Here is a 14,088-nt window from a genome sequence, read left to right on the forward strand (position 1 = left end):
GAAGTTTTAAGGATTAAAGATTAGTGACAATGAATCAGCCACGATTCTATGAGGCTATGAACACAAAAGAAGTTCAATAAGTATGTAAAGCTAAGAAAATAGCCCCTTACAGGGAATATCTCAGGTCAAGAGATGAGAGATTTGCTCATGGAATGTGATCAAAAGGCAGCAGCAGAAGCAATCTGAATGCAAATGATAGCAGACAAGCAGCATCTTGAGCATGAAGAAAAAATGGCAGACCTTTGATTGAGGAAGAAGCTAGCAAGTGAGGAGATGGAGGAAAAAAGCTCTCAAGAGGCAAATGGAACAGCTGCGAGTTGAGAAAGAAGCACATCAAAACCACATGGAAGCTGCCACACTCCAAATTCAAGTCCTGGGAGTGCAACAGAGGCTGCTACAGCTGGGAATTCCATCCCCTCTCAACAGCAGAGACAGGGATAAAGTCTGTCCAATTTATAAAGATTCTGAAGAATTTTTATCCACCTTTGGGCATCTCTGTCATGTCTAGAAAATTCCAGATGAAAAAAAGACGGGGTTTCTCCTAACCAAACTGACTGGTAAAGCAAGGCAAGTGTTCAATGAAATGAGGGCAGAGGATGCTTTGGATTACAGAAAGTTAAAAGAAACGGTGTTGAAATGTTTTAAGATTACTCCTGAGTTTTATAGATTGAAATTTATAAATCTCAGAATGTCTGATAATGCTGCTTATGTGGAATGTACTTATAAATTGCTTGGTTTTGTTAAAAAGTGGAATACAGGAGCAGGAGCTTATGGTGACTTTGATAAACTGTTAATTACACTAGAAAAGTTGTTAAACATGGCTCCTGAAGAAATCAGAGTAGCAGTCTGTGATACGAAACCTGATTCAGTCTTACAGGCAGAAATAATTGCTGATGAATACATAGAAAACAGGGTTCATGATGGGCATAAACTCCAGGAAGGGTAATCTCTATGCACCCCAATTTAAAAGGGATGAAGGGTTTTAGAATGAACCAAACTCTAATTTTATTAGAAAGACTATTGGGAGTCCAGAACATAAAACCTCTCACCCTAAGGGGAAACAGGTTATCTGCCACCGATGTGGGACCTCTGGTCATATAAAACCGAATTGCCCAAACCTTAAAAACACCCCACAGTCTGCACCCATAATAAATTCCAATGCTGTTACTCTGAATACAGAGGCTAACCAGATAAGCACCAACACTGCCCCTTTGAGTACAAATGCTAACCTTGCAGGTGTTAATGCTAGCACTTTAATTCCAAATGAGATGGTGAAAGAGGAAAATAACCTCAAATTATATTAGGAGTGAGATGTGGAGGGGTAATGAGGAATTCATAAAGTGTGCAAAGGTCAGTGGAATTGTGTGTACAGGATAGTGAGACGCTGCATCTGATATTACTTTAGTTAAAGGGGAATTGGTCAGAGAAGAACTGCTTTGTTGTCAGATAAGAGTGTGAACATATTGTCTCTCTCTGAGGTGTCTGTAAAAGTGCCTTTGGTCAGAATCTGGGTTTTGAAGGTGATATGGTGGTTCGTATTAGAGATTTGTTACCTGCTGATATCTTGATTGGTAATGATCTTTCAGCTATGTTTAATCAGGTTAATATCGTGACCAGGTCACAGGGAAAGTATGACTCTGATGCAGATACCCTGCATGATGTCAGTAAGGGAAACTGAACAGGCAGAGAGTGTATCTCATCTTGTGCGGATTGAGAATTTGTCTGATGTGTCAGAAATGGCTCTGAACTAGAATGGAACACAGAAGGAGTTTATTATGGTGCAGAAAAACTATGTTTCATTAGAGAGGGCCAGAACTGATGATCAGAATCAAGCCCCAGCTGGGGAAGGGAAAGGCAGATTTTTCATGCAAGATGGTTTGTTGTATAGCAAATCTCTACAGGGAAAAAGCATCCTCGTGGTAGTATTTGCAAACAGCTTGTGATACCAGAGGGATATAGAAAAGTTAGCTCATAATGGTCCATTTGCATGGCACCTGGGAGTGGAAAGAATGTGTGACAGGCTAAAGCAAAATTTCTACTGGCCATATCTTTTTGAAACAGTGAGGGATTATTGCAGAAGCTGTGATTTGTTGTCAGAAGTGCAAAGAGACCTAGTAAGGTATCCCTGCAGCTGTTACCCATTATCGGGGAGGCATTTGCAAAAGTGTCAGTGGATATTGTGGAACCAATCTCTAAAACTTCCAGTAATGGGAAGAGAGATTTTGCTACCAGATAACCCTGAAGCTGCAGCATTGTCTAATATTGAGGCAAAGACAGTGGCCACGGCACTGCTTACTATTTTTAGCAGAGTGGGTTTTCCAAGATACATTTTGTGAGACCATGGTGCAAATTTTATGTCTGTTGTTTTTAAGCAGTTATGGGAGATGTGTGAAGTTAAACACCGAAAAACTGCTCCTTACCACCCAGAGACCAATAGTCTGGTGGAAAGATTCAATGGAACATTGAAAGCTATGCTGAAAATGTATGTGATCAGGCACCAGAATGACTGGGACATTTTGCTTCCATATTTCCTGTATGCGTACAGGAGTGTATCTCAAGAATCTACAGGGTTTGCTCCCTTTGAGCTACTGCATGGAAGGCAGATCAGGGGATGCCTCGATCTGATCCCTGATTCTTGGGAAGGCAATACTGAGAAGACAGAGCAGCCAGTGGTGGAGTATGTGTCTCAATTTAAACAGAATTTACAAACCATGATGGATTTGGTTCAGCAGAATCTTAAGAAAAGCCAGGAAGTTCAGAAGGCTTGGTGTGATAGGCATACTTAGGAAAGGGTGTTTGAAATTGGAGATATGGTGCCTATGCTAGATCCTGTGAGAAAGAATAAAATGCAAGATATTTGAAATGGACCCTCACAGGTAGTGGAAAGAGTTAACGAGGTTACCGATAATGTGAGGAAGCCCCATTGGCAGAGGACTTGTACAAACAGTGCATGTCAATAGATTAAAGACTTACTATGAAAGGAAAGTTGTGAATATGATTTGCTGAGCTGAGGAAGAGACTTTGTCAGCTTTGTCTGTCCCTTTAATTGATATGGTTACAGAGAGCAAAGAGGAGACAGCTTGAAAGCACTGAGTTGGGGGAGGGTTTAACTCCAGCTCAAAAGGAAATATTAGCTCTATTGAAGCATCATAGGCAGACATTCTCAAATCGGCAATGGTTAGCTAGCAAAAAGATGCACTCCATTCAAACCACAGGTCCCCATCCAGCTATGAGCAGGGTTTACCGAGCCGAAGGAGAAATGCAGAAACAGATTCAGGAAGAGGTGGAGATCAATGAGAATAGTTACTAGGTCCAAAAGCCCATGGGCATCTCCTATTGTCATAGTACCCCAAAAGGACAAACCCTTGAGGTTTTGTGTGGATTATAGGAAGCTGAATGCTATCACTCAACCTGATCCTTACCCCATGTCCAAAATAGAGGATCTGCTAGATATACTGGGAGGAGCAAAATTCATAAGCACACTGGATTTAACTTAAGGGTACTGGCAAATTCCCTTAGATGCTGATACCCAAAAAAATCGGCTATCATAGTGGAATCTGGTCTATATGAATGCAAGATTTTTATCATTTGGATTGCAGAATTCAGGAGGCTCATAAGCGAAGTCCTACAGGGATTGGAATCTTTTATAAGGGCTTATCTAGATGATCTAGCCATCTTCAGCAGCTCTTGACAAGAACACATAAATCACATGGAGATTGTGTTACGAAAGCTCAGAGAAGCCAACCTGACTGTTAAAGTTTCTAAATGCAAATGGGAGCCTCAGAGGTATCAGTCCTGGGACACAGGGTGAGCAGTGGGCTGGTTCGCCCCAAACCCTTGAAAGTAGAAGCCAATAAAAGCTGGCCTGCCCCTAAAACAAAGAAGCAGGTCCAATCCTTTATTGGTTTGGCCAGCTACTACAGTAGGTTTGTAAAGGGGTTCAGGGACATTGTTGCTCCCACAACTGACCTTACAAAGAAAGGAAAACCAGACAAGGTGATGTGGACAGAGGCTTTTGAACAGAGCTTCCAGAGCATAAATGAAGCTTTATCTAGAGAACCTGTCTTAGCCAGCCCTGATTTTGAGAAACCATTCCTGCTGTGCTTGGATGCTTCCAGTATTGGATTTGGGGCAGTGGTCATGCAAGAAGGGGAGGTTGGTAAGAAACACCTGTGACAGGGTCAGGCCACATGGCTACAGGAGAGTGATAGAAGGCAGATATATTAGCCCCAGGTTAAGTAGGTCCCTTTTCCCTGGGTAAGGTAACAGGGAAGGTTCCAGAACAATCAGGAACCTTCTGGAGACAATTAAGACTGACAGGCTGATTAGAACACCTGCAGCCAATCAAGAAGCTGCTAGAATCAATTAAGGCAGGCTAATCAGGGCACCTGGGTTTAAAAAGGAGCTCACTTCAGTTTGTGGTGCGTGTTTGAGTAGCTGGGAGCAAGAGGCACTAGGAGCTGAGAGTGAGAACGCGGACTGTTGGAGGACTGAGGAGTACAAGCATCATCAGACACCAGGAGGAAGGTCCTATGGTGAGGATAAAGAAGGTGTTGGGAGGAGGCCATGGGGAAGTAGCCCAGGGAGTTGTAGCTGTCGCACAGCTGTTCCAGGAGGCACTCTAGACAGCTGCATTCCACAGGGCCCTGGGCTGGAACCCAGAGTAGAGGGCGGGCCCGGGTGCCCCCCAAACCTTCCAACTCCTGGTCAGACACAGGAGGAGTCGACCTGGACTGTGGGTTCATGAAAATGGCCAAACTGAGGGCTGCTGTGAAACTCCAAGTCGAGCAAATCCGCCAATAAGCGCAAGACCCACCAAGGTAGAGGAGGAACTTTGTCACACACCTCAGTGCATACTTAAGCAAAAAGCTAACATCAGCTGAGCAAAATTATGCAACAATAGAGAAAGAATGCTGTGCAACTGTGTGGGCTGTTAACAGAGGTGAAGGTAAGCCGGTACTCCGGTAAGGTGTACAGGCAAGCAGCAGAGGCGAGTTATATGGTTCGTGGCTCCAGCAATATTGAGGGCCCGGGGCCCGGCTCCACCAATGTTCGGGGCCCGGTCTCCCCCCCTGGTCCCACCTACAGCCCCCCCACACCTTCCCCGAGTGTCCCCTGGTCCCCCCTTGCTGCCCCCGCAGGCCTCCCTGGGTCCCGGAGCAGAGCCTCCATGTCTCTCCCCTGCAGCTCCATGCTGCCTCCCTGCCTCAACTGCCGCCGCAGGGTCCTAGTGCCCCCCACCCCTTCGTGGCAGGGCAGGCTGCCCTTCCCCTCAGACCCTTTCATTTTCCGGTGGAACCCTCCATCAGTACAGCAGCCCCCCGTGCCCGCAGTCTCCGCTCCTGCCCCCTGTTGGGCAAGGGGCAGCCCCTTCCCCCACCCCAGTGAGGCTACAGTGAGGGGCAGCAGCAGGGGACAAGGTGCACATGTGATGGCAACCCCCCACCATGGCACCCACCACAGGGGAGGCGAGGGGGATTCCTGGACCTGAGAGGGGCCCTAGGAGCATGTGCAGTGACAGTGGTGGGTGTGAGTATGCTGCTGAGGGGGAGAGGGGGGTTCCTACCCCAGAGCTCACTTCTGCCAGCGAGGAGAGGGCTGGGGGGAGTCCTCCTCTCTGGCTCCAGTCCTGGGGCAGCCTGCCTGCACCCCAAACTCATCGCCAGTCCTGCCCCACCCCAGAGCCCACACCCCCAGCCAGAGTCCTCATCCCCCCACACCCCAACCCTCTGCCCTAGCCCTGAGCCTCTCCAACACCTCAAACCCCTCATCTCCAGCCCCAGCCAGAGCCCTCATCCCCCCCGCACCCTAACCCTCTGCCTCAGCCCTGAGCCCCCCCCACATCCCAAGCCCCTCATCCCCAGCCTCACCCCACAGTTCTCACCCCTGTACCCCCTCCCATCCCCAAACTCCCTCCCAGAGCCTGCACCTGAACCCCTCCTGCACCCCAATCCCCTGCCCCAGCCCAGGGCCTGCACCCCAGACCTCCTCCCTCACCCAAACTCCCTCCCAGAGCCTTGGGCAGGTGGGGGGTGGATTTGGGGGGGCAGAGTTTGGGCAGGGGCAGGTTCTGGGCACCACCAACATTTCTATAAACCTGCCAGCCCTGCTGGCAAGAGCCGGTGCGCCATACTGGGGCGGACCGGCTTCCCCAGGCGGCAATTTAAAGGGCCTGGGGCTCCCAGCAGCGGCTGGAGCCCCGGGCCCTTTAAATTGCCTCCAGAGCCCTGCTGCCGGAGCCCTGGGGTAGCCCTGGGCCCTTTAAATCGCCGCTGTAGCCCCACTGCCGCTACCCCAAGGCTCCAGGGACGATTTAAAGGGCCCGGGGCAGTAGAGACAGCTGGAGCCCCAGGCCCTTTAAATAGCCCCCGGAGCCTGCCAGAGTCCTGGGGTAGTGGAGGCAGGGCTCCAACGGCTATTTAAAGGGTCCGGGGCTCCCACTGCCTCTACCACCCCGGATCCTTTAAATAGCCCCCGGAGCCCAGCCGCTGCTACCCCAGGGCTCCAGCAGCAGGGCTCTGGGGACGATTTAAAGGGCCCTGGAGGGTAGTGGCAGCCGGAGCCCTGCTGCTGGACCCCTGGGGCTCCGTCAGCAATTTAAAGGGCCCGGGGCTCCGCTGTGGTAGCGGCAGCTAGAGCCCCAGGCCCTTTAAATTGCCCCCTTTAAATCGCCCCCTGAGCCCCAGGGCTCCCAGCCACCTCTGCAGCTGGGAGCTCAGGGGGTCATTTAAAGGGCCCAGGGCTTCCAGCTGCTGCTACCACAGCCCTAGCCCCGGGCCTTTAAATCCTGGTTTAAAGGGCCCGGGGATTTAAAGGCCCCGCCTCTTCCGGTAGAGGCCACGCCTCTTCTGGTTGAGGCCCTTCCCCCTCCCCAGGACTCCGGAGTATCGGCGGCAAGTCCTTTAAGTTACTTTCACCCCTGGCTGTTAAGCAACTTATACCCTATTTGTACAACAGAAGGTTCATCACATTAAGAAATCGTGCACCTCTCATACGGCTACACAGAGCTAAGGGAACCAATTCCAGGTTGCTTTGCTGGAACATAATTCATATTAAAGGGAACAAAAATGTAGTGCACATGTACTGCCGAGAATGGGGAACTCCTAAGATGCATCCAGCAGTGTCTGGGACACCCCTTTCTGCATCAATTTTGTATTGGGGGGGGTGACACTAGCAAACCAGGTCAGGTTAAAACCAGCAGACCAAATAAGCTATGTATGAACCTTAAAAACATCTCAGGAGACATTGCAAGATAGTCAGGCCAATTGTTTCATTGTGTATACCTAACAAAGGGATGTTAAATGGGCTGGTAAACATAGACCCATTCACTTGTGTTGATAATCAAGACTAAATGCTAATTGTATTTGTCTATATTTACCTACATCTTGTTAGAAGTGTATCAGTGTAACCAAATTAGCTTGTAGTTGCTAAATCCTTTTCATGTCTTGTAATGCTACATTATTGTACTCAATTGTTTCTAGTTCAAAAAGGATGTGTTGGAATTTAGATGAAACTGGTGAAGTACTAATTTTATTGTCCTCATCTCTCTTTGAAACTTGTGAATCTACATTGTGGACCACCTGCAAACTGTCTTGGTAGCTTGAATGGCTATTACTAAGTGCATTGTTGTTGAATGGCTCATTGGATATGGATCACAGACTGTGGGCATTTGCTTTTCATCAAAGCCCATATGGTGAGGATGCCTGTCAGCTTGTCAGCCTGTTTCACCTATAAAAGAGAAATCTTGGGCAGAATCCTGCAGCTCTGATCTTTCTGGGTGCTGTTAGAGGGCTATTCTAGATGCATGACAGAACTCCCCAAATCCATTTCGGAAAAACCCTGAGGCACTTATGAAAGGACTCTACAAGACTTATGCAGAATTAGCAGACATTATTTCTCTGCTAACCACAGGCACCGACTTTCCATTGTGTTGGGGAGGTGCTCGAACCCCGGCTCTGCCCCATACCCCACCCCACTCCACCCCTTCCCTTAAGGCCACACCACACCTTGCCCCCCATCCCATCTCTTCCCACCCCCACTTCACCCCCCACCCGCCTCTTCCCGCCCCCTCCCCTGAGCGTGCTGCATCATCACTCCTCCCCTCTTCCCCCCCATCCCCAGCCTCCTGTATGCCGTGAAACAGCTGATTGTGGGGGGCAGGAGGAGCAGGAAGGGAGGAAGGGGGAGGTGCTGATAGGGGGGCAGCTGGTGAGTGCTTAGCACCCACCATTTTTTCCCCATGGGTGCTCCAGCCCTAGAGCACCCACAGAATCGGCACCTATGCTGCTAACAACTGGACTCATATAGCCTGATCCAACTGTAATGAACCTTTTCTGCTTTAACTTTTCATAACTCTCCTTCCTTTTCTTAATTAATAAATTTTCATTTCAGATTACTAAAGAATTGGGTTCAGCGTTGTATTTGGTGAAATCTGGAGTATATTTTGACCTGAGGTATGTGGCCAGCTCCTGGGAGTTGGAAGAACCTACTATATGTGATTTCTGGTTGTAATAATCATTTATCACAGAAATCCAGTTTGTCTGGGTAGTAAACCAGGGGCTGGATTGCCTAAAGGGAGACTGTTTGTGACTCCATGTTAACCTGGTGTAGTAATACAGGAGTACTCATTTGTTGCTGGTTTTGTTAAATCTAATTGTAGAATATACCATCAGTGTGGGTATATTTGCCCTATTTTCTCAGTCTGTCCTGAGTTGGGCATTCTCAGTTGTGACCCGCTCTAGGCACCATGACAGATGGTTACAGAGAAAAGCCTGAAAATATGAATTGAGTGCAACCTAAATGCTCAGAAACCAGGCCAATAAAAAGAATTCACTTTATTTATTTTTTTTTAGCTTTAAGCCAATCTCATGATTTTTTGAGAGGGAGAGGCCTGACTTGTGATTTTTAACACTGGGGTGGGGAGGTAGAAGCACTGCAACCATCCACACCCTTAAAAAGAAGATAATGCAAAGGAGGAATGAACCCTGATCTGATATGCTAGCAGGACCAATGGGAGCCACATATCCCAGTCATGTTGAAAGGGGACAGCACTGAAATAAATTGACAAGGCTGGAAGTTGTATGGAATAGCACGTACTTTACACATTCCGTATGCACTTATTTCATGAGCACCGATGTAAACTTGGTGCCATGGTATGTTAAAGTGATATTGCCAATGTAGGTTCTACAGCTTCCTGGCTAGCTGAAGGAAGGCCAGCTGTAGCACTCTGGTATCTCTTACCACCACAACTCAGAAAAGCACCTTCCCCAATAGATTACCTACTTTGGAAAGGAAGAGGAGGGGGAGTTTCTGCAAGATGAGAGGGCACACAAACCAGTGATGATGATGGGATTGGGGGATGGAACTTCCATCTAATAAAGAAGAGGTTAACTAAATCAACTCAAGTTGTTCTACTTTGATGGTGTTAGGGGTGTGGAAGGAGCTATCACAAATTAAACAGAGCTGTGCCTGACCAGCGCTTGAATGAGAAAACAGTGGAACAGCACCAACTTTCAGCTAAGACTTAAAGCCAAAGTCCTGACTGCTTATAGCAAATAGGGTGTGTCTACACTGCAAGATTCTTTTGGTGGCATGTACTGTGCATAAACACATAGCCCCACAGCACAGGTATACACAGCACTAGCAGCATAGACAGTAAAGCATGGATTAAGCTAGTAAAGGCATACCTGAAGGGTGTGGCTACATACCCGCAGTACATACTCTACACTTTCTCTACTGGCCAAGCAGTGCCTCCCACCTGCACTGTTATTTTTAGCAGTATGGTGTCCTGCTGCCTTCTACTACTGGAGCCTTTCACCTCCTCAGGAAGAGACTCCGGCAACAGGGCAGTTCCAGCAGCAGGGAAAGCTCTAGCAGAGGAGGCAGTGAAGGAAAATGCTCCGGTTTTCCCAGGCCACTTCCCCCCTGCCAGAGCCTTTCCTTGCTGCAGTGAAAGGCTCTAGCAGCAGGGAGATGCTGTCGCTGAAGCCTTTCCCTGGCACGTGTAGCTACATACTGCAGCGTGAACACAGTGTGCTTTTTACTGTGGTGTTGCCTGTACACTACACCCTGCTGAAAGTAGGGCATAGTGTAGATGTAGCCTTAGATTACATAACACTTTTAATTCCCAAAGTAAGTGTTACTCCTGGGTATTTACTGCTTAAATACCACCAAGGCACAGAGAGCCCAGCCCCCAGGACACAGGTGACGAATACACTGATTCAAATACCACTCCAAGGGGGTGGGGCAAGTCCACGTTGAAGAGGATTGGCTGAGCTGTGGGCTGGGGCACCAGGCAACAACCAGCCAGAGGGTGTTACTCTCCCTTGAGTCCCTCTTGTGTTTGTCTTAGCAACACAAACATAAGCTTACAGTACTGGAAAAGTTTCAGAGTAGCAGTCGTGTTAGTCTGTATCCGCAAAAGAACAGGAGTACTTGTGGCACCTTACAGACTAATAAATTTATTAGAGCATAAGCTTTCGTGAGCTACAGCTCATTTCATCGGATGCATAGAATCATTATATATATATATATATATACACACACACACACACACACACACACACACACACACAGATAAATTGGACATAACCAAACTGTGAGAGGCTAATTAGTTAAGATGAGCTATTATCAGCAGGAGAAAAAAACTTTTGTAGTGATAATCAGGAGGGCCAATTTAGACAATTGGCAAGAAGGTGTGAGGATACTTAACTTAAGGAAATAGATTTAATATGTGTAATGACCCAGCCACTCCCAGTGTCTGTTCAAACCCAAGTTAATGGTATCTAGTTTGCATATTAATTCAAGCTCAGCAGTTTCTCATTGGAGTCAGTTCTGGAAGCTTTTCTGTTGCAAAAACTTCCAACTTATGTGTATGTGTGTGTGTGTGTATATATATATATATATATATATAAAATCTTACTATATGTTCCATTCTATGCATCCGATGAAGTGAGCTGTAGCTCACGAAAGCTTATGCTCTAATAAATTTGTTACTCTCTAAAGTGCCACAAGTACTCCTGTCCTGAGTACTGGAAAACTTGCCACATGCACTTTATTAAAAACAGTTTAACGTAATTAACCACGCTGTAATGCTGATGGACTAGCACTAAAGAAGTTGCACTATAGAAAAATTCTGATTTATTGACAGAATGATGCGAATAATATATATTTTTAAATTTGTCAACATTTTATTGGAAATATCTATGAAGAGGTATTGAAACAAGGATTTGTTTTTAATTAAAAGCGATCTTTCTGGCTTTTTGGCTGCAAAATCAGTGATAATGTCATCGTATGACAAAGACAAAGTGATGTCTTCTTCGATTGCAAGAATACCAAGACCAGTCAATCGTTCCTGACTCATTGTAGAACGGAGATAATTTTTAATGAGCTTTAGTTTTGAGAAACTCCATTCTCCTGATGCTACTGTTACAGGAATTGTCAGGAGAATACAAGTGGCAATGTACACATTAGGATATATGTCAACAAGTTTGCTGATATGAATAAACTGTACAATGTCCATCACCGATTTTGCATGTGGCAACATTGATGCAAAGGTACTCAATTCTTCGTACAGTTCAAGTCCATTTAAATCAAAACTATCACCGTGCTTCAGGAGGCTCTCTAGGTTCTTGCACTTTGTCATTTCCTGCTCTTGTTTTCCTATTTCGTTGAATTTAGTTATGTCATACAAAAATCCAAACTCTTCATGGTGTGCTTGTAAGGTATTAAACCTTTCATCAACTGCAGATATTGCGTTATCCATGACAACATTAAAAAATTCAACCTCAAATTTCTTTTCTGGATCGTCTATGTGCTCATCTGTGCCTTCATATTCCTCTTGCCATTTTTTCCTTCAAACTCGTTTCACGTTCGGACATGGAAATTTTGGTTCTACACCGAGTGCCTGTGCAAGCTCTCTTGGTGTAACCTGTGCTTCTTTGAATCCATTTTCTCTGTATTAAAAAGTCTCGTGTGTTGTTTAGTAAGGTAAGTGTTGAATCAAGCTGCATCACTGGACTCTACATTATTTTGCTTACACTTGAGATTTTAACAAGAATGTCATACCAGATTACGACTGATGTTAGAAACTTGAAGCTGGATATTTCAGAGGCCAATGACTGTACTTCACTTTTAGCTTTTGGATCTCTGGCTTCTTCCGAAATAGCAACCAGTGCTTCGTAAACTTCCTCAAATTGATATCTCAATGTTTTTGCGCTTTCTACTCCGCTTTCCCAGCGGTAATACCATTGACATGTGCTTTGAATATTTGCCATCGTTGAGCGGAAGCTGAAAAGAGCACGTAAATGCGTTGCAGCAAACCAAAAAAAGAAATAGCTTCTACAGAACACTTGGCCATATCACACAAATCAAATTAAGGCTGTAGCATGCACACAGAACAAAAAAGGCTCGTGGATTTTCTCCCAGCAATCTAGCTTGCACGCAAGAAATGCATCCTCTCATATTGGCACCATTATCATAGCCTTGTCCTCTAATGTTCATTATGGACAATCCCATTCGTTTTAGTTCATCAAGTAGAGCTTGAAGAAGTTGAAAACCTGTAGTGTCCTCTACTTCTAAAAATGTGATAAATGATTCCTTAACTGTAATCTGTGCTGAATCACTAATGTCGACAAATCTCACTACTAATGACATCTGTTCTTGATGACTTATGTCCGGAGTGCAATCTAGAATTACGGCAAAATATTCTGCCAAAGTAACCAATGAAACAATTTTGTCTCTCAGTTTATCACTCATTAGCATGATCAATTCATTTTGAATTCTTGGTCCCAAATAGTGGTCAAGTATTTCATTTTCAGTTACTCTTCGGAGATGTTCACTCATCACTGTGTCAAATTTTCCCAGCAGTTGTACAAGGCCTCCAAAAGTTGCCATTTTTGGGCTGGAATAATTTCTCAACGCTTCCTCTAAAAGCAAGATTGTTTGTTGATAGATATTCAACAATAGATAATAGACATTCAAGAACACGACACCAATGCGGCTCCTCTGACTCCAGCAATCTTTGATTTTGGGCATCAAGAGTTGTCTGATTTTTTAACCTTACACTCAACTCACACCATTTATGCATACTTTCAGTGTGGTGTTGTGCCTTTTCATGTTGCGGTAATATGTGACTAAGATTTTTCCAATCATTAATACCCATGGTTGCTATCTTAAAATTGCAACTATTGAAAAGCTTGCATGGGAAACAAAATATAGCATCCTTGCATTTAGAGTACACAAGCCACTGTCTGTTTACAATTTCACCATTAGAAAGTCTTTTGTAGTAATTGTTTTCTGTGAATTTCCTACCTCTAATGTCTTTAGGATATTCAAGATCTTTTATTCTCCCAGGGCCTCTCTCAAGTATAATGGCATGGAATTCGTTGTTTAAAAGTTGCGGCCATGTGCCAATGTCATCCATATCCCATGCTAGTACAGTTTCAACGGTTGTAATTTCTTGTTTTGTGTCTTCATCTCTCTCAAATGATTGTTCTCTGTGTTGTTGCATTTCTTGAGCTTCGTCTGCATAAAAATTTTCTTCGGCAGTTACTTGATGATCTTGATCAACTTCGTTGTTTTCATGACGTACAAACTTAAGTAGAGAACCCTTCTGTGCTTGTACAGCTAATCCTGTTTCATCTTTCCATTTTCCTTTTTGTGACCCGGAAAGTTGTTTTCGATACGACATAACTAATAAGGGTGTTTTTTAAAGAAATAACTGTTTCAATTATCAGATTATCAGAAATATTATTTAAAATAACTAATATAGGATAGTCGTGACTCTTTGACCTTGAGCTACTGTGAAGACACCTCACAAGGCGCTCCACCCTGACTGAGACACAGTAGAGTTGGAAACCCATGTCATTTTTACAAAGCCACTTTTTAGTTTTAAATGTATAGTGGGCATCAGTCTTAATGCTAGTTACAACTCTCTATAAACCTTATACTGTAACTAGATCAATGGCATTATCCAGTTTAATAAGTTGGGTTTCCAAACAGTGGCAAAATATAACCCTAGTTTTACTCCTAGGTAAAGCACAAAGTGACCAAAATGAAGTCAGCACAGAATCGTCTCATCTCGATTAA

The sequence above is a fragment of the Chelonia mydas genome, chromosome 1, assembly GCF_015237465.2.
Source record: "Chelonia mydas isolate rCheMyd1 chromosome 1, rCheMyd1.pri.v2, whole genome shotgun sequence".
Taxonomy (NCBI): Eukaryota; Metazoa; Chordata; order Testudines; family Cheloniidae; genus Chelonia; species Chelonia mydas.